The following is a 19,406-nucleotide window of genomic DNA, read 5'->3' as shown; positions in this document are numbered from 1 at the left end:
TATAGTAGAACCTTAATTATTCATCTTATATATAATAGTTTACATTTGCTAATCCCAAACTCCCCATCACTTTTTAAGTAGAAAACTACCTTGCTATAATATCAGTTTAACAGCTACTGTCGTTTATCCAGAGTACTCACTGCCCTCCAAAAAATTATTCTAAAGATGAACTTAAATAAAAATTGAAATTACTCTTTTTAAAGAATCATAGAAGAATAAAATATTCAAAGTTAGCTTCTATCTTCTCACCAGTCTCTGGACTTAACAGTCATACAGAACTTTCACAGCAGTTGGGAAATGACACAAAAATGCACTTGTGATTCTACAATCACATCTTCAGTTCAGTTCAGTTGCTCAGTCGTGTCTGACTCTTTGAGACCCCATGAATTGCAGCACACCAGGCCTCCCTGTCCATCACCAACTCCCAGAGTTCACCCAAACCCATGTCCATTGAGTTGGTGATGCCATCCAGACATCACATCCTCTGTCATCCCCTTCTCCTCCTGCCCTCAATCCCTCCCAGCATCAGTCTTTTCCAGTGAGTCAGCTCTTTGCATGAGGTAGCCAAATTATTGGAGTTTCAGCTTCAGCATCAGTCCTTCCAAAGAACACCCAGGACTGATCTCCTTTAGAATGGACTGGTTAGATCTCCTTGCAGTCCAAAGGACTCTCAAGAGTCTTGTCTAACACCACAATTCAAAAGCATCAATTCTTCAGCACTCAGCTTTCTTCATAGTCCAACTTTCACATCCATATCTGGATGAGCCTTAAAGATGGAAGTCGTTAAAGAATGATGAAATACTTATTTTAGGTTTTCCATGGTCAAATTGTCTTTACTTTCATAGTTTTCAGCTTATTAATGAGTGATCATTTATTTTACCTACTACTAATACATAATAAGGGCTTCCCTGGGGGCTCAGAGGGTAAAGCGTCTGCCGGCAATGCCGGAGACCTGGGTTTAATATAAGAAAATAATAATGTATGTTCCACATTTATCCTTCATAATGTCACGTTTTATTTGACATTTGGTTATAGGTTTGTAAATGGGCTTCCCTCGTGGCTAAGACAGTAAAGAATCCGCGTGTGATGCAGGAGACCAGGGTTCAATCCCTGTGTCAGGAAGATTCCCGAGGAGAAGGGAATGGCTCACCACTCAGGTATTCTTGACTGGAGAATTCCACGGACAGAGCAGTCCGGTGAGCTACAGTCCATGGGGTCTCATGGGGTCACAAAGAGTCAGACATAATTGAGCAATTTTTCATTAGTTTTCAACTGTAACATCAAACAAGGGACAGAAAGGAAGGGCTGGAAAAACTACTTAAAATATGGCATCTGAAACAACAGACAATTGGGTGAATAAAAGCAAAGACCTAAAATGTAGTGAATAATGGTTTCTTTCATTACAAAAGAAATACCAAAAAGTGAAAGCCTCCTGAAGGCCAATACTTTTTTTTTTAATCACATTTTAAAACTTATTCAGTAATGTTCTTTTTGAAAATATATTCAGCCTATTTTTTTCTGCTATAATATTGCACATTAGTATTCTATATCTTTAAAATTTTTGTCATGTAAATCCATAATTACTTGCAACCTTTTTTTCAAATGCTAATCATCTTATGAAGGTCAAATTTCTACACAAAAATACAGAAAGCACTTTTCCTTAAATGAAAATCTCAAATTTATATAAGTAATGCCAAAAAGGATATCAAATGTTGGCATCAGAGGTGATGCCTCATTTTATATATGGTAAATTGGGGCTTCAGAAACACAGTGGTTTCCCTTTAGGTACAGAGTAAGGTAGTCATAGAGCTGGAACATGAATCCATCTTTCCTTTTGAAGCCTAAATTCCCAAAACCTACTAATTTGTATTTTTTAAAAATCAAGAAATTCAGACTAAATAGGAACTTAATTCATCAAAGTATTTTCTGTATTCCACAAATATTTGCGCAGCAAGAGGATAGAGTAAGAAGCATCTGTGCAGCTTGCCCATTCAGAATCAAAACAAGACAAATGGTAAAACATTAGAAAAATCTTTATCTATATTAGCAGCCAGTGAGACATAATTAAATTAACATCATGTCATTTTAGACTAATCAAGAGTTAACAAAGCAGAGTAAGCTCAATGGCATCACAGAACTGCTTAGAGATTTCCATGTGTATTTTCATGTCACCAAAAAAGGTGAGTTTTCCTATATAAACTCCACATGAGAGAATTAAACAGTCAAAAATTATGGCTTTCCCAGCATACTCTTGAAAAAAGTTCAGTCATCGAAAAACAAAGTGCCAATTCATAAGGAATTTGATAAGGAAAATTTAAGATGGTTCCCAAGGTTCCTCTCCTCCATGTAAGGTTCTGCCTAATCTCTACTTTTTGAGTATGCCTCAAAAATCACTAGTCAATGTGATAAAAGATCACTCCCATGAGTAAATTACTAATCAATTCATTTTTGAGTCAAATGGAGAGGGGTTATCCTTTCTAGGGTAGCCCTGACCTAAGGAGGCCTTAGCAGAGGGTACACTATTAGAGGGCTTCCCTGGTGGCTCAGCTGGTAAAGAATCCACCTGCAATGCGGGAGACCTGAGTTCAATCCCTGGGTTGGGGAGATCCCCTAGAGAAGGGCATGACAACTCACTCCAGTTTTCTTGCCTGAAGAATTATCATGGACATAGGAGCCTGGTGAGCTATAGCTCATGGGGTTACAAAGAGTCGGGCACAACTGAGCAACTAAGCCTAAGAATACATACAGTGTTAGAGAGAGATTTTCTTGCTGTCCTGGAAGATAGTAAATAGGGATACTGCAAACTGCCTATGCAGATATCATGTAGCTGGGACCTCGAGGTAGCCTCTAGGAATACAGAGCAATCCCCACCTACTTCCTCTGCAGAGAACCAACACAAAATGCAGACCTTGGTCTGCAATGAATTCTGCTAACAAGTTGAAAAAGTTCAGGAGTGGGTCCTTCTGTAATCAAAGGATGACATAAGAACACATAAAAAGACCTTAATTTCAGTTTTAGAAGACCCTAAAGAGAGGACCCAGTTAAAACATGCCAAATACATGGAAACTGTGACATATTAAATGTGCATTCCTTTAAACAGCTCAGTTCAATTCAGGCACGCAGTCATGTCCGACTCTTTGTGACCCCATAGACTGCAGCACACCAGGCTTCCCTATTCATCACCAACTCCCAGAGTTTGCTCAAACTCAAGTCCATTGAGTTGATGACCCTTTCTCCTCCTGCCTTCAGTTTTTCCCAGCATCAGGGTCTTTTCCAAGGAGTCAGTTCTTTGCCTGAAGTGGCCAAAGAATTGAAGCTTCAGTTTCAGAATCAGTCCTTCCTATGAATATTCAGAATTCAGGATTGACTGGTTGGTTCTCCTTGCAGTCCAAGGGACTGTCAAGAGTCTTCTCCAACACCACAGTTCAAAAGCATCAACTCTTTAGCGCTCAGCTTTCTTTACAATCTAACTCACATCCACACATGACTACTGAAAAAACCATAGCATGGACTAGACAGACCTTTGTCAGCAAAGTAATGCATCTGCTTCTTAATACATTGTCTAGGTTGGTCATAGCTTTTCTTCCAAGGAGCAAGTGTCTTTTAATTTCATGGCTGCAGTCACCATCTGCAGTGATTTTGGAGCCCAAGAAAATAAAGTCTCTCACTCTTTCTACTGTTTCCCCATCTAGGTGCCATTAAGTGATGGGACCAGATGCCATGATCCTAGTTTTTTGAATGTTGAGCTTTAAGCCAACTTTTTCACTCTCTTCTTTCACTTTCAGAGGCTCTTTAGTTCCTCTTCATTTTCTGCTTTTAGGGTGGTGCCATCTGCATATCTGAGGTTATTGATATTTCTCCCAGCAGTCTTGATTCCAGCTTGAGCTTCATTCAGCCTTGCATTTCCTATGACGTACTCTGCATAAAAGTTAAATAAGCAGGTGACAATATATAGCTTTGACATACTCCTTTCCCAAATAGGAACCAGTCTACTGTTTCAATTCCAACTATTGTTTTTTGGCCTGCCTATAGATTTCTCAGGAGGCTGGTAAGATGGTCTAGTATTCCCATCTCTTGAAGAATTTTCCACAGTTTGTGGTGATCCACACAGTCAAAGGCTTGGAATAGTCAATACAGCAGAAGTAAATGTTTTTCTGGAATTCTCTTGATTTTTCGATGACCCAATGGATGTTGGCAACTTGATCTCTGGTTCCTCTGCCTTTTCTAAATCCAGCTTGAACATCTGAAAGTCCACGGTTCATGTACCTTTGAAGCTTGGTTTGGAGAATTTTGAGCATTACTTTGCTAGCTAGAGATGAGAGCAACTGTGTGGTAATTTGAACATCCTTTGGCATTGCCTTTGTCATTTGAATGAAAACTGACCTTTTCCTGTCCTCTGGCTACTGCTGAGTTTTCCAAATTTTCTGGCATATGAGTGAAGCACTTTCATAGCATGATCTTTAGTATTTGAAATAGCTCAGCTGGAATTCCATCACCTCCACTAGCTTTGTTCCTAGTGATGCTTCCTAAGGCCCACTTGACTCTGCATTACAGAATGTCTGGCACCATCGTGGTTATATTGGTCATGAAGATCTTTTTTGTATAGTTTTTCCGTGTATTCCTGCCACCTCTTCTTAATATCTTCTGCTTCTGTTAGGGCCATACCATTTCTGTCCTTTATTGAGCCCATCTTTGCATGGAATATTCCCTTGGTATCTTCAATTTTCTCGAGGAGATCTCTAGTCTTTCCCATTCTATTGTTTTCCTCTCTTATTTGCAATGATCACTGAGGAAGGCTTTTTAATCTCTCCTTGCTATTCTTTGGAACTCTGCATTCAGATGGGTATATCTTTTTCTCCTTTGCCTTTTGCTTCTTTTCACAACTTTTTGTAAGCCCTCCTCAGAGAAAAATTTTGCCTTTTTGTATTTCTTTTTCTTGGGGGTGGTCTTGATCACTGCCTCCTATACAATGTCATGAACCTCCATCCATAGTTCTTCAGGTACTCTGTTTATCAAATCGAATCCCTTGGATCTATTTGTCACTTCCACTGTATAATCATAAGGGATTTGATTTAGGTCATACTAATGGTGGTTATTTGTTTATATAGCAATAGAGAACTAGTACAGGCAGAGACCTTTACTTTGTATAAACCCCAAGATACAAGATATGGTGGTAGATATTTAGGTACTTAATATATTTTTTATTGGATTATTTTAAATGGAAATGGTATGCTTGTTTCAGCACACTGTCAGTAAATCTATAAGAAAATAGTCTGCTGTCATTTATGCTTAGGTAGCCTTGCAGTATTTAACCCAATGAGATATATATGACAAGGGCTACTTATCTCCACCTCATGGAGAAGTAAGTAGAATCCCCAAGAGGTAAAGTTCCAGGAGTTACATTTTCTTTTTGGTATGCTACTGTCTACGTTCAACAATTTCCTTTAGGAATTCCCTAGACACTTAAGGCAGATGGGCACATTCTATTAAATTCTCTGAGGAACCTAAGGTGCCTTATAAAGCAAGAAAGAGGGTGTCATTCTATTCATTTTTTTTGCACTTGCACTATTGATTTGCCATGGGAACACATTCAAACACCTCTCACATGCTAAACATACACTGTTCACTGACTGAATGTAGGCAGCTCTGGACACAGACCTTATTTTACTTCTTATATTCCAAGCAAAATAATACTCATATTCATAATAATATTCATAATAATTATAACTACTAATGGCATTCCTGTGACATCATATATTCTTTATATGTTTTTTTCAATAAACCAACTGTATTTCTAAGTAAAAATAAGGATTTTATTTAATCTTTACAGTAAGCAGGGAAAGAAGTTATAGCGAGGGGACACATTTACACCTATGGTTAATTCATGTTGATGTATGATAGAAATCAAACCAATATTGTAAAGCAATCATCAATCAATTAAAAGTATAAATATTAAAAAAAATTAAGAAACTGAGTTTTGGACAGATTTTGAAAATCTGATGAAGGTCACACAGCTATCGAATGATGAATACAGACACAAAGTCAGGTCTGTCTGCTCTAAAGCTTGTATTATTTCCATGATTTTATGTTCCTGTCATAAGAGGAATTTCAGTGCAGAAAAGTGTGAGAGAATACAAATAAATACCGGAGAGCTTTCAGATCAGATAATCTTTTGCTCTTATGGGCAATACTACAAAGTATAACCCTTTGCATCTCTCCATACTGCACTCTATTTGAGGGTATAAAACACACTTATGTGTAATACTATATTATCATTAATTACTTGATGCATTCATATAATACCACCGAAATAAAACTGTGGTCTGTTCTGGCCAGAGAAATTAATCTTTATTATTAAAATTAATGAATTTCTCAAATTCTATTTACAGATTTACATAGATTATGCTACACATTACAGCACTTTTGTAATCAATTATTTCTTCTATACTACATTAAGAAATGAAAATATTTTTGTACTCTGCATTCAACATGCATTCTCAATTCTGTATTGTGAATTTTATAAATGTAGGAAATCTCTTATTAAGAAATTTGCTTCTGAGTTTGAGTTAAGGATTTAAAAATGTCATCCTGGAAGGCATCTCTTCACAAAGGTTTTCTTTTACCTGTTTCCTCCAGAATATAAAAGGCTATGAAAGTCTCTTAGGCACTTAGAGGCACAAAAGGATTGTCTTTTTAATTTTTTAAAAAGTAAAACAATTCAAGCTTTCAAAATCTTACACAGCTTGGCTATACAGCTATTTCTTTATCATTTAGAAAAACATTAATTCTCAAACCAAATCAAATCTTGACAAGAAGGACCATTATCTGAGGATGACTGCAACTTTCTTTTATTTCTTTGGCAATCATCATTTGCCAATAGTCACTCTCAAGCATGGGGACTTTCCTGATGTCTTAAACAGTAAAGAATCCATCTGCAATGCAGGAGAAACAGAAGACACAGGTTCAGTCCCTGAGCCTGAAAGATTTCCTAGAGGAGGAAATGGCAGCCCACTCCACTATTCTTGCTCAGAAAATCCCATGGACTGAGAAGCCTGGAAGGCTACAGGCCACAGAGTCACAGAGTCAGACCCAGCTGAATACACATACTCACATGCACTCTCAAGCATCCATCTTTACAGTACATTATTACATAAATCTAAATCATTGTAATATTTCTCTTGATGTTGCATCAATCCACTGTGACACCGTGAATAAGGCAAACAATTTTTAGCTTTCTATTTCATCATCTTCCCTATGTCTTGTTCCTCTGGCCACTTGAAAATTAAAAAGCATAAAATACTGAGGAAGTATTCTGTGATTGCAAAAATAAATTAAATCCTTTTAAAAGAGAAAACACGCTTAAACAGCTGCAAGGAAAATCACTGAAATTTCTGTGGATAACACATTCCACCTGAGAACTCTAAAGGCCCATGGAGGCACTACAAAACTAAATATGTTTGTCTGTTTCCACATCATTAGACAAGGAATTCTTACTTCGCTTCCAATACTCATTGCTGCAACAGCCACACAGCAGTCAGCCATTCATCTGTCAGCTGTATTATTCCATTGCTTAATTGGGAGAAAACACACCTGCAAAGATGATCGTGCTGTAACATAAACAAGAAATGCTTCTCAGATTGGAAGAAAATGTTGAATCAAGCAATTAGTAAATGGAAGATTAGGCAACTAGAATGGAGAAACTTTCCACTTGCTTGGTTATACAAATAAGCATGTTCCAAGAGATTAAAATAAATCTGGGTGGGCTTAAAACACCAGGCTATGGATTCAGAAAGCATCAATCACTAGGCCTGAAGGAAATACAGAAACTTGCCCCCAAAGGCTATAGAATTTACAAGGGTTCAATAAATTCTCAATAACATAAGCTAACAGCAAGGAGCCAGAGATGCTATAAATTAAAAGCATCTTTCTATTTGGCCACAAATGTACTGCATTGCAGATTAGTAGCTATGCTAATTATACATTACTCAGGCAAATATTAAAATCAGACCACATTCCCTAAGCAGACATCAGCTGACAGGAGGAGCAGGCTTTTAGAGGTATGCACAGAGGCAAAGGGAAATCATCTTAGAATTAATGAACACATGGATAATATAGAGTTAATTACATGAGATTGGCTACAGGATGATGCTTGAATTCCTGCTAATTTATTGAAGTGGGCACCAACACTGTGTTTTGGGGGTTAGCCAGGAAATGAGGCAGGTGACATGAATAAATGCCAACCTCCAAAATGTGTTATTGCGAACTCTGTTTATAAACTAGAATTTGTGTGAGCCTAATTATTTGCAAATCTCTACTCTGCACTTAGTCTAACTCTTCTATCCTTGACTTAGATGGAATTTGCTCACATAATAGGTAGAACCATTTTACTGAAAAATAAAGCATTTTTCTATTTCAATTTCATCTTGGGTATAAAATTAAATGGAAATCTACATATTTACATATCAACCATTAGTGCAGACTGGGTTTACAGATAAGGTTTTTCCACTTCTTTTGCTTGTGAGTGATTTTTTTCAAGTCTGGTGAATAAAAAGCTATTGCATAAAGTGCTTAACTAAATCAATTTCTTTTTACCTGCATAATTTTAGAAGCTCAATTACATATTTCATCTAGTGAGGTGCCCACAGTAGTCTTTGCTTCTTTAGAAGGTAGATTGTGTCGATAACTGGCCATTATAGTGAAAATTCTTTATGTTATACCTAAAGCGTTCTATGTACTCCAACTCTCCCCAGTTCTTATGAGAAAATAATTTGCAAGATAAATGCAATGTATATTTATAAAATCTCCACTACTTTCCAAAACTTCACCCAAAATGAATGACATTTAAGTCTTGCAACTTTGAGAGACATAATTTATGTATATATGAGGAGGGTTGCATAGTATAGAAGATTACAGGCATCTCAAGTTAATGTTTGTGATGCCTAAAAGCCCCTGCCCACTTGAAAGTGTATTAACACAGAAAAAATTAGCCTGAATTTCATACTATTTAAAGTATTAAAGGTGGGAGGGGAAAATGTATAAAGCATGGGAGGGAAACAAGACACTGAGCTTGGCACGCGCACCTAGACTGGAACGTCTTCATTTCACAACAAATTTTGCTTTTCTCTACCATTTGTAACACCAAGAGTTAATGCAGAAGTTTATACATTACAGTTGTATTAATAAAGCTGGTCTTTTGGAAAAGGAGCTTGGACACCCAAGGCATCAATGGCAATAAGCTTCTGATATTAGAAAAAAAAGTTGCTAACAACCCCCAGTGTCTGATCACTACATTGCCGCTTCTTTTATATACAGGACTGCAGGAAGCCCCTTCCCCATCCTAGATGTGAAGATACTTCCTGGCACTGGATGAGAAGAATGGGAAGGGATTTAGGAGAATTAGACACCATACCCAGGGAAACCAATGCAACTTAAGAACAAAACAAAAGCTTAGTTCTCATGGAAGAATTAGGCATGGTTTCCCTGGTGGCTCAGAGGTTAAAGCGTCTGCCTCCAATGCGGGAGACCTGGGTCAGGAAGATCCCCTAGAGAAGGAAATGGCAACCCACTCCAGTATTCTTGCCTGGAGAATCCCATGGACAGAGGAGCCTGGTAGGTTACAGTCCACGGGGTGGCAAAGAGTGGACATGATTGAGCGACTTCACCTTCACCTAAAGTGTGTATAGCTGCCAAATGTGTGCATGTGAAATTGCTTGAGTGAACTGACTACTTTGGAAATAATTAATCTCTCATTGGCCCTTCTATGAAATTCTTAAGTATAGGACTAAAAATGTTCCAGATAATGTCTTGATAATTCTGGAGATGTTAGGTATTATCCAAGCCATAATTAATTCCCTCTTAGACATCTATACAACTACAGTTGTAATAGTAGAAACATGATCAGAATTAGTAGCCTCTGAAAGAAAGGTCTGAAATAAGTTACTAGCAATCAGTCATACAAATGTCAGGCAAATGTTTGCTCACTGATTCCTTTCTGCAATATCAAACATACATAGGAAATACTATTTAAATGGGCTTTACAGATATTTGGATGTTATTTAGGGATAATCTGTCTAGACACAGTATTGTAAGCAATTATCTTCCAACTAAAAATAAAAAAGAATAATCTGTTTAACTTTTACGTCATATGGGAGTATAGTTGATTAACAATTTGTGTTAGTTTCAGGTGTATAGCAGAGTGATTCAATTAGACATACGCATGTATCTGTTCTTTTTCAAGTCCTTTTCCCATTTAAGTTATCACAAAATACTGAGCAGAGTTCCCTGTGCCATATAGTAGGTTCTTGTAGGTTATTTTAAATATAATATTGTGTATATGTCAATCTCAAACCCCCAAATTATCCCTTCCCCTCAATCTTTCCCCTTTGGTAAACGTAAATTTGTTTTCTAAGTCTGTGAGTCTGTTAAAAAAAGAATCTATTAAAAATTACTATTTATGAATTTTTAAAATAAAATTCCCTTCCAAAATACAATGGGCTTAAACCAGCCTGATCTGTAATGTGCTTGGTGCTCTGTCCACTCAGTCATCACCAGCATGGATTTCTATCACTGCACCACGTTTTGATATTCTGTCTCCTTAGACCTATTCTAACCTCAATAGGAGCTCAGAGGGTAAAGAATCTGTCTGTAATGCAGAAGACCGGGGTTCAGTTCCTGAGTTGGAAAGACTCCCTAGAGAAGGGACAGGCAGGAGAAGAGGGTGACAGAGAATGAGATGGTTAGGTGGCATTACTGACTCAATGCACATGAATCTGAGTAAACTCCAGAAGATAGTGACGGACAGGGAAGCCTGGTATGGGGCAGTCCATGGGTCCCAAAGAGGTGGACATGACATAGCAACTGAACAACAAATCAGTCTGTTTTAAGTTGAGTTGCTCCTTTGCTAAATGGCAAGGTGCTGTTCTAATGCAGCAGCTAATGCTTACTGCCCCTGCTTAACTCTTGGATATAATTTATTGGCAAATCTGTTGTCCCTCAACAACTGCCTTCTACACTTGCCTGTTCTAACTTCCTGTCTCTTAAAACTCAGACAGAAGCTAAATTTTTAAGGGAAAAAAAGCATATCCATTTGGAAAGAATAATTTTTGACTCATTGCTAAATTGAAAGGTTTAAAATTAGAACCTGTATATATAGAGAGAGCTAGTTTTTTCTTCTGCAGAGTAACATGCATAGCTTCTATAACAACTATTTTCTTGACAGTTTAGCAGATTTACTACTGTTTTTGCATACTTTATATTCTTGTATGGTCAAGAATGAATAGATGTTCAAGTATCTGATTAATGGAGAGGAGAAATTTTTGTGGCTTAGAGGGTGGATGGGGCTTTAATCCTAATACCCAATGACTATTCATTAATATTAGAGATGCATATAGGCACACCTGATTTTATTGTTCTTTGCTTTATTGTGTTTTGCAGAAATTGCTTTTATTATAAATTAAAGGTTTATGGCAACCCTGTGTCAAACAAGTATATCAACACCACTACAGTAAGAACTACATTAGGATGAGAAGAAGACATCACAAGTAGACAGCTTGCCCAAGATCCTGATCTGAATTTTATGATCATGCAGAGACATTATTTTGCCAACAAAGGTCCGTCTAGCCAAGGCTATGGTTTTTCTAGTGGTCATGTATGGGTATGAAAGTTGGACTGTGAAGAAAGCTGAGGGCCGAAGAATTGATGCTTTAGAACTGTGGTGTTGGAAAAGACTCTTGAGAGTCCCTTGGACTGCAAGGAGATCTAACCAGTCCATTCTAAAGAAGATCAGTCCTGGGTGTTCTTTGGAAGGAATGATGCTGAAGCTGAAACTCCAATACTTTGGCCACCTCATGTGAAGAGTTGACTCATTGGAAAAGACTCTGATGCTGGGAGGGATTGGGAGCAGGGGAAGAAGGGGACAACAGAGGATGAGATGGCTGGATGGCATCACCGACTCAATGGACATGAGTTTGAGTGAACTCCGGGAGTTGGTGATGGACAGGGAGGCCTAGGGTGCTGCAATTCATGGGGTCGCAAAGAGTCGGACACTGAGCGACTGAACTGAAGTGAACTGATAAGTAAGAATAGAGCTTTTCCCTTCTCTAGGGGATCTTCCCAACCCAGGGATTGAACCCAGGTCCTCCGCATTGCAGGCTGATTCTTTACCAGCTGAGCCACAAGGGAAGCCCATAGTGAGACTATATTAATAATTCAATATATTTATTATTTGCTCTATTTGCTCTATTCTTCTCACGATAAATATGTTGTAAATAGAGCTTATATCAAAGGGTACCTAACTTTAGAAACTGATGAAGAAAACACACTCACATAATATTTACTCTGTACCATAAATTGTTCTATGACCTTTCTACCTTAAGTAGTGATCCACCTAATAGTCACAGAAACCATTTAAGGTAGATTCTAATACCCTCCTAATTCTATTCTCTTTAAGTGACTTGCCCAACATCTTACATCTAGTAAGTAAAGGAGCTAGAACTTGATGCCAGGCAATCAGAGCTTTCAAAGATAGACTGTCAATGGCAAAGTACAATAATTATCAAAGGAGAAAATATAACTTGCAAATATATCGCTTCACTAACATTAAGACCCTTTTTCATGGACATTTAGTTAATGAAGTTTAAGCTAATGCTCAACCTGAGGGTGACCATGCCAAGGAATTGACATAGCAGTTTACATTGCAAATTCATTCACAAGGTGATTTACTAGTGAATAACAAATAGAAAGAGATAGGAAAACAAGATACCACAGGCAGAAAACTTGCATTCAACTGATTTTTTAATTTTTAGACTAGTAATAAAACCCACTAAGAACAAATAAATAATAGAACTGTTTTCTTATAAGAATCCTTCTATATTGCTTGGGGCAAGTAAAGTGTTCAAAACACTAGTCTTTATTACAATCTGTGTTACCCTCAGTAAATCAACAAACTTCTGAATTTTATTTTGGGTTTAGAAACAAAATATGATGACGCCCATTTAAAAAATAAGTTGTAAAATCAACAGAAATAAACTATGAACCAGAATTCTGATTTCATGGGGTACTTTTCAGAAACAAATGTAATCTTTCGTTGCTGCTGTTCGTTTGCTAAGTTGTGCCCAACTCTTTGTGACAGCATGGACTGTAGCACACCAAGTATCCCTGTCCTTCCCTGGATCCTGAAGTTTGCTCAGACTCATGCCCATTTAGTCAGTGATGCTATCCTCTGCCACCCACCCTTGCCCTCAATCTTTCCCAGCATCAGGAGAATTCCAATCAGGGGAATCCAATGAATCGGCTCTTCTCATCAGGTGGCCAAAGTATTGGAGATTCAGTTTCAGTATCAATCCTTCCAATATTCAGAGCTGATTTCCTTTAGGATAGACTAGCTTGATCTCCTTGCTGTCAAAGGGACTCTCAAGAGCCTTCTCCAACACCACAATTCAAAAGCATCAATAATCATTATACTATATAATGTATTATTATACACATTATTAAAGAATATAAGTAAGATAACATCTTAAAATACTGGTTTTTATCATGACATGCTGCTGAAGAATATAAATTCCTGGGACATAAAGGCAATTAATACAAGAAATAAAATCTATTTTCTTATAAATCATTCTGTGTTTTACACTTTAACAAATACAGCCACTTTTCCCCTGTCAACCAGAGGGCAAACAAAACCGAGAAAAGCCCACACATTACAATATTCTATGAAAAAATAATTCTGGCCAATTGAATTTTAACTATGTAGTATTTGTTGTAGCATACTAAAAATGGAAAGTCGATGTGTTAAACTCAGTTGTGTTTAAAGTTGACTCTAACCACTTAGATTGTTGTTTTGTTTTGTTTTTTGCCTAGAGAGTACTAGAGAAAATTAGTAATATTGTAGCAAAAATTAAAGGATAAGTCAGAAAAGGCAATGGCACCCCACTCCAGTACTCTTGCCTGGAAAACCCCATGGATGGAGGAGCCTGGTAGGCTGCAGTCCATGGGGTCACAAAGAGCTGGATATGACTGAGCGACTTCACTTTCACTTTCATGCATTGGAGAAGGAAATGGCAACCCACTCCAGTGTTCTTGCCTGGAGAATCCCAGGGACGGGGGAGCCTGGTGGGCTGCTGTTTATGGGGTCGCACAAGTCAGACACGACTGAAGTGACTTAGCAGCAGCAGCAGCAGAGGATAAGTTGGGCTATGATTAGGGGTTTAATACAATATCTGATTCAATCATTATTAGAAAAGCTAATTTATGTATTTCCTAATTAGATATAAAATAAACAAAAAATGTGTATCTGTAGTTTTGTTTCTATAACTAACAAAAAATGTTTTCAAAAAAGATATTTGGCAAATTCATAACCTCTAAGAAAACCAGGAAACATTCTAGGGCTGACTGGAAAAACAGAAAGAATATTGACAAAATGCCTAGATTTATCATCAGTACTATTAAATCATACCATCAATACTGTCAAAAACCAAGCACTTTTTGTTGGACAAATTTGCAAGCCAATGCATATATCTGTCACTTTTAAATATAAATTCCTCCATTAAGATGGCATAAAATCTATATCATCTTTGTCTCAATGATATTCTTTTTTTAAGTGTAAATGATAATTGAAAAGAATGCTTTATTTCTTTTTACTAACTTAAAAGGCTAGGAAAAGACCTGTTTTTATTCTAAAATGCTGATCAGATCAAATATTTTGGGTGGTGTCTAGTTTTACTACAATCATGCTCCAGAAGATGTACAATCACTTTTTTCTTCTTAACCATGAGTAAATCACAGTATTTGAACTTGACGGTAATATTTAGGAGTAAAACAGCCGAAATGTCAATGACAGTCTTGACAAAAGACTAGATACTGCAGAAAACCCAAAATCATCTTTTTCAGAACAAAGTACAATATTTCTCTCACAGCACATCTTTAAATAGCTGTCACCTTTGCTTAAACTGATTTACTTTCAACATTAAAAACCTCCACCCATTTAAAGTAGGAAGGATAATCTATTTTCCCAAATATTTTACATAAAGCCATACCAAAAGACAAAGGCCTGGACCAGGTGATCTTCTAATGTTCTTTTCATCTTTTGGACATAGTGTGACAGATTAGAAAGGATACGCACTTTGGAGACATTTTACAAGCTACATAAAGCTTACTTTGCTCATCTAGAAAATCAGAGTAGTAACTTTTTCAAAACAGTATCCTAAAAACTGGGCTTCCCTGGTAGCTCAGCAGTAAAGAACCACATGCCAATTTAGGAGATGTGGGCTTGATCCCCGGTTGAGGAAGATCCCCTGGAGAAGGAAACAGCAACCCACTCCAGTATTCTTGCCTGGTAAATTCCGTGGACAAAGAAGCCAGGTGAGCTACAGTCCATGGGATCACAAAGAGTCAGACATGACTTAGCGACTCAACAACGGTCCTAAGAATTACGTTACACATGTGGTGTGGCATCTGGCAGATAGCAGGTACTTCTCGTAGGTCAGTTTCCCTAGAAACAGTCTACAATTGTAACTTTTATTGTGAATGAGTGTCAAGGGTTTCTTCTCAGGTGAAACCTTTTGAAGTGAAGGAAAGGAGGACACAGCATAAAAATAATCTAGTCAAAGATGAGGGTTTGGTTCTGTTATTTGCTATTAAGTGGTTCTAGGAGACAATACAAAAAGAAAAAAGAGGAAAAGAAATTGTTATTTTTAAAATGTATCTAAGATTTTAAAATTTAAAAAAAATAAAAAATAAAATAAAACATTTTAAATCTTAAAAAAATAAATAAATAAAAGATAAACATAGTAGTAATAAAAAAAATAAAAATAAACATAAAAATAAAAAATAATAAAATAAAATAAAATGTATCTCTTTCTGTGGCATAAATACTCTTACCATAGTCAGTTACACACATGATGTCACTGAACAGAATTTAAAGGAAATCTTAATCAGTTTCAGTACAAGGTGGCTCTCACACATCACTGTGTTAGATTGATCCCTCAGAGATTTCTGGAATGTTAAAAATACACTGCAGAGTTATCCCACTTAGAGGCAAGAGGGGCTGCCCTATAGCATACCAGAATCAGTCAGTCCTAAAGTGTAGGATATGCTGGGGAAAATGATACAACCTCCACAGGCTCCCATCACCAAGTCCAATTCTCAGAAATCAGCTATGAACTGTTATCAGCCCAGAGACTAAGGTAGCTGGGAAATAAGTGCTTCTGCCCAGTAGAGGTGATTCCGGTGGGGCAGCAATATCAGCCAGTATGATGCTAAATTAGTATAATACCCAAGTGATCCTTGGGGCCCAGATGCACTTTATTAAGTCTGTTCTGACTTCCTTCACTCAGTCTGACACATCTAGGTCCAGCCACTTCACAACCAATGACCCAATTTCATTTCTTTTTCTGGCTGAGTAATGGGAACTTGCTGAGCTTGGTACACTTTGGGGACCCAGATGGGTGGGATGGGTTGGGGGAGGGAGAGAGATCCGAGAGGGAGGGATACATGTATACACATGGCTGATAGCTCTGGTGTACAGGAGATACTAACACAACATTGTAAGGCAGTTATATCCCAATAAATTGAAAAATGGTTGTTCTATCACCTTAGATAAACCAAATGATATTTGAACCTGCTTCAAAATAAAAGGCACTACCAATATTTAGTAAGTGGATGCTGTGCTTGAATTAACTTTTTTCCTCTTCTCTGTTTTATTTCTAAAAATCAGGACCTCAGGCTTCTGAACAGAACAAGCAGCAACAGCTTCTGTTTTATCCCAGAACCGTAAAATGAAAATAGCTGACCAAGATCTCTGTGGAGATTATCAGAAGGCAAATATTAGGAAAACTGCCTCTTAAATAGTAGTATAGATACAGAGGGAAGATGTAGGGGTTTCTTGATTTCTGATGGTATCTGGGTTTAAGGAAGGTTAATTTACCCTGTAGGCTGTTCTGCCCCCATTCATCAATGACTCTACCCTATAACTTCTGATCCTTTCATCTGATGGTGCAAGATCCCAAGTAAATGATGGCAACAAACTATGAGATTTGGAATGAACAGTTTTGTATTTAGCTGTCCATGCATCAATCAATCAATCAATCAATCAATGGCTAAAATCTTTAAAAGGCCAATGATGGTTAAGACAGGAGGGAAATTTATATCATTTCATAGGCTATAGGAACTAAAGTTTAAACTAATAAAAAGGTATATTATTTTAAATATTGCACTACCTTATCCCCAACTGAGAGTCTTCAAATGTTCATTGAAGCTCTTAGAAAAATTCTTCAATGAAAAGCATCAGAATTCTGCTGAAGATCTGACTATTTCAGTAGGAAGTATGACATTAAAGTATTATAAAGCAATGTTTTGGCAATGTCCATTATTCACATACCAAATTATCTGAATCACTGTTTTGATTGGTTAATACTTTACCTGTTTTATTTGCATGCTACTATTTGGTTTCCAAAAATATTTTGCGGAGAAATCTCTGAAAAAAATCTGCAGTAAGTGGAAGCTAAAGTTAACATAGTATATACTGATAACAGCAATAACTTAATGCAAAAAAATAGGCCTGTTAGTATAAGAAGTATTATAGTTTTTTAACTGAAGGATATTGCAAATAGTCATCAGTTTTGAGTTAACCAGTAACTCAAAAATGTCTCTCCAACAAGATAACCTTACCTTAAATTCTTGCTTGCTTGCACAAAATTCTTTATACTTTGTTTTCAGTCATAAGAATTACATGTTCATGTATACTATCAAGTAAGAAACGAATCTCCAGTCTATGTTTGATACAGGATACAGGGTGCTTGGGGCTGGTGCACGGGGATGATCCAGAGAGATGATATGGGGTGGGAGGTGGGAGGGGGGTTCAGGATTGGGAACTCATGTATACCCGTGGTAGATTCATGTCAATGTATGGCAAAACCAATACAGTATTGTAAAGAAAAATAAAGTAAAAATAAAAATTAAAAAAATAAACATAAAACTACACACTCGCGCAGAAAAAAAAAAGAATTACATGTTCATATTTTTGGATGGAGAAGGAAATGGCGACCTGCTCCAGTACTCTTGCCTCAGAAATCCCATGGGTAAAGGTTCTTGGTGGGCTACAGTGCATGGGGGTCACAGAAGAGCTGGCCACAACTTAGCAACTAAACAACAACAAAGTATATTTTTAAGAACTATTACCTGAAAACAGGTAAACTGGGGTGTTAGACATGCATGAGGTGGCAAACAGGGCAAAAGGAAGAACGAGTACAAATTGTGCAAGTGAGACTGACTGAACCAAGTGAAGTTTTCTGCTTTGCTCTGTTTAGTGCTGCTATGAATATATCACAGATGGAAAACGCTGTTATACCCTTAAGTATTCTCAAGGAAACTTGAAAAATATCAATACCCAAGGTTTCCCCACAGAGCCATCTCAGTTCTAGTCTTTGTTGCCACAATCATTTTGGAACCTTGAAAACAGCAATCATCAACTTTCAAACACAAACCAAAAACACAAAATAAAAGCAGCAATAGATATAGTTGTTCAGAAAACAACACACACTAACACACACCAAGTTCTTCACAGTTATATTAATTTGAGCAACAACAGAAAAGAACATGTCATTGAAACTGTGGGGATACACAAACTAAAAAACTTTATCAAAGAAAGATTAGTTTTATGCTACTAATTGATACACACTTAAATTATGTGATCACTGTTCACTTTTTTTACTTTGTATTATCTTTAATTCTAGTAAATGGGTAAAAAAACAAATACAGGATAGAATTAACTACCATCTCTGGTTCAACTCTAGTTTCTTTCCATAAGATTTTTTTATTTCAAACTTTTTATTTTATATTATAGTCAATTAACAATGTTCTAATAGTTTCAGGTGAACAGTGAAGGCATTCAGTCATACATATACATGTATCCAAGCTATTAAGTTCCTAAAGCAACCAGTGCTCCATGTAAAAGGATTTCAGGTAATAATCCTTTTATGTACCATACTCTTTAATAAGACTCTGTACCCTGACCCTGAAAATACACTGCAAGATATCAGACCTAACTTCATCTCTAGAAACAGTGCAAAATAGCTTGACCATGGCAGTCAAACAAACTGAACATGAACCAGACTTTGACACATACTATGTCACAGCCCTAGACGAGTCAACTTCTCCAAGCTTCAGTTTCTTCCTTCACAGAATGAAGACTGCAGGAAGAACTATAAGATCTATGGTTCCTACAGTTGTTAAAACCACAACTGGAACAAGGTAAATGCTCAGGAAATGTTGTCCATTCAGAGGCTCAGTTGTTGGAGATACACAGTCCAATGTCCAATAAGTCAAATATGTACTTTGCTCTATAGAAGGACACACAAAGATTTATGATCAAATGTTTTAGGAATATTGATAAAATAATACAAGAAGTCTTA

This window comes from Capra hircus, chromosome 8 (assembly GCF_001704415.2).
Source record: "Capra hircus breed San Clemente chromosome 8, ASM170441v1, whole genome shotgun sequence".
NCBI lineage: Eukaryota > Metazoa > Chordata > Mammalia > Artiodactyla > Bovidae > Capra > Capra hircus.
The sequence above is the reverse complement of the archived record's forward strand: the minus strand, read 5'-3'. Positions refer to the sequence as shown.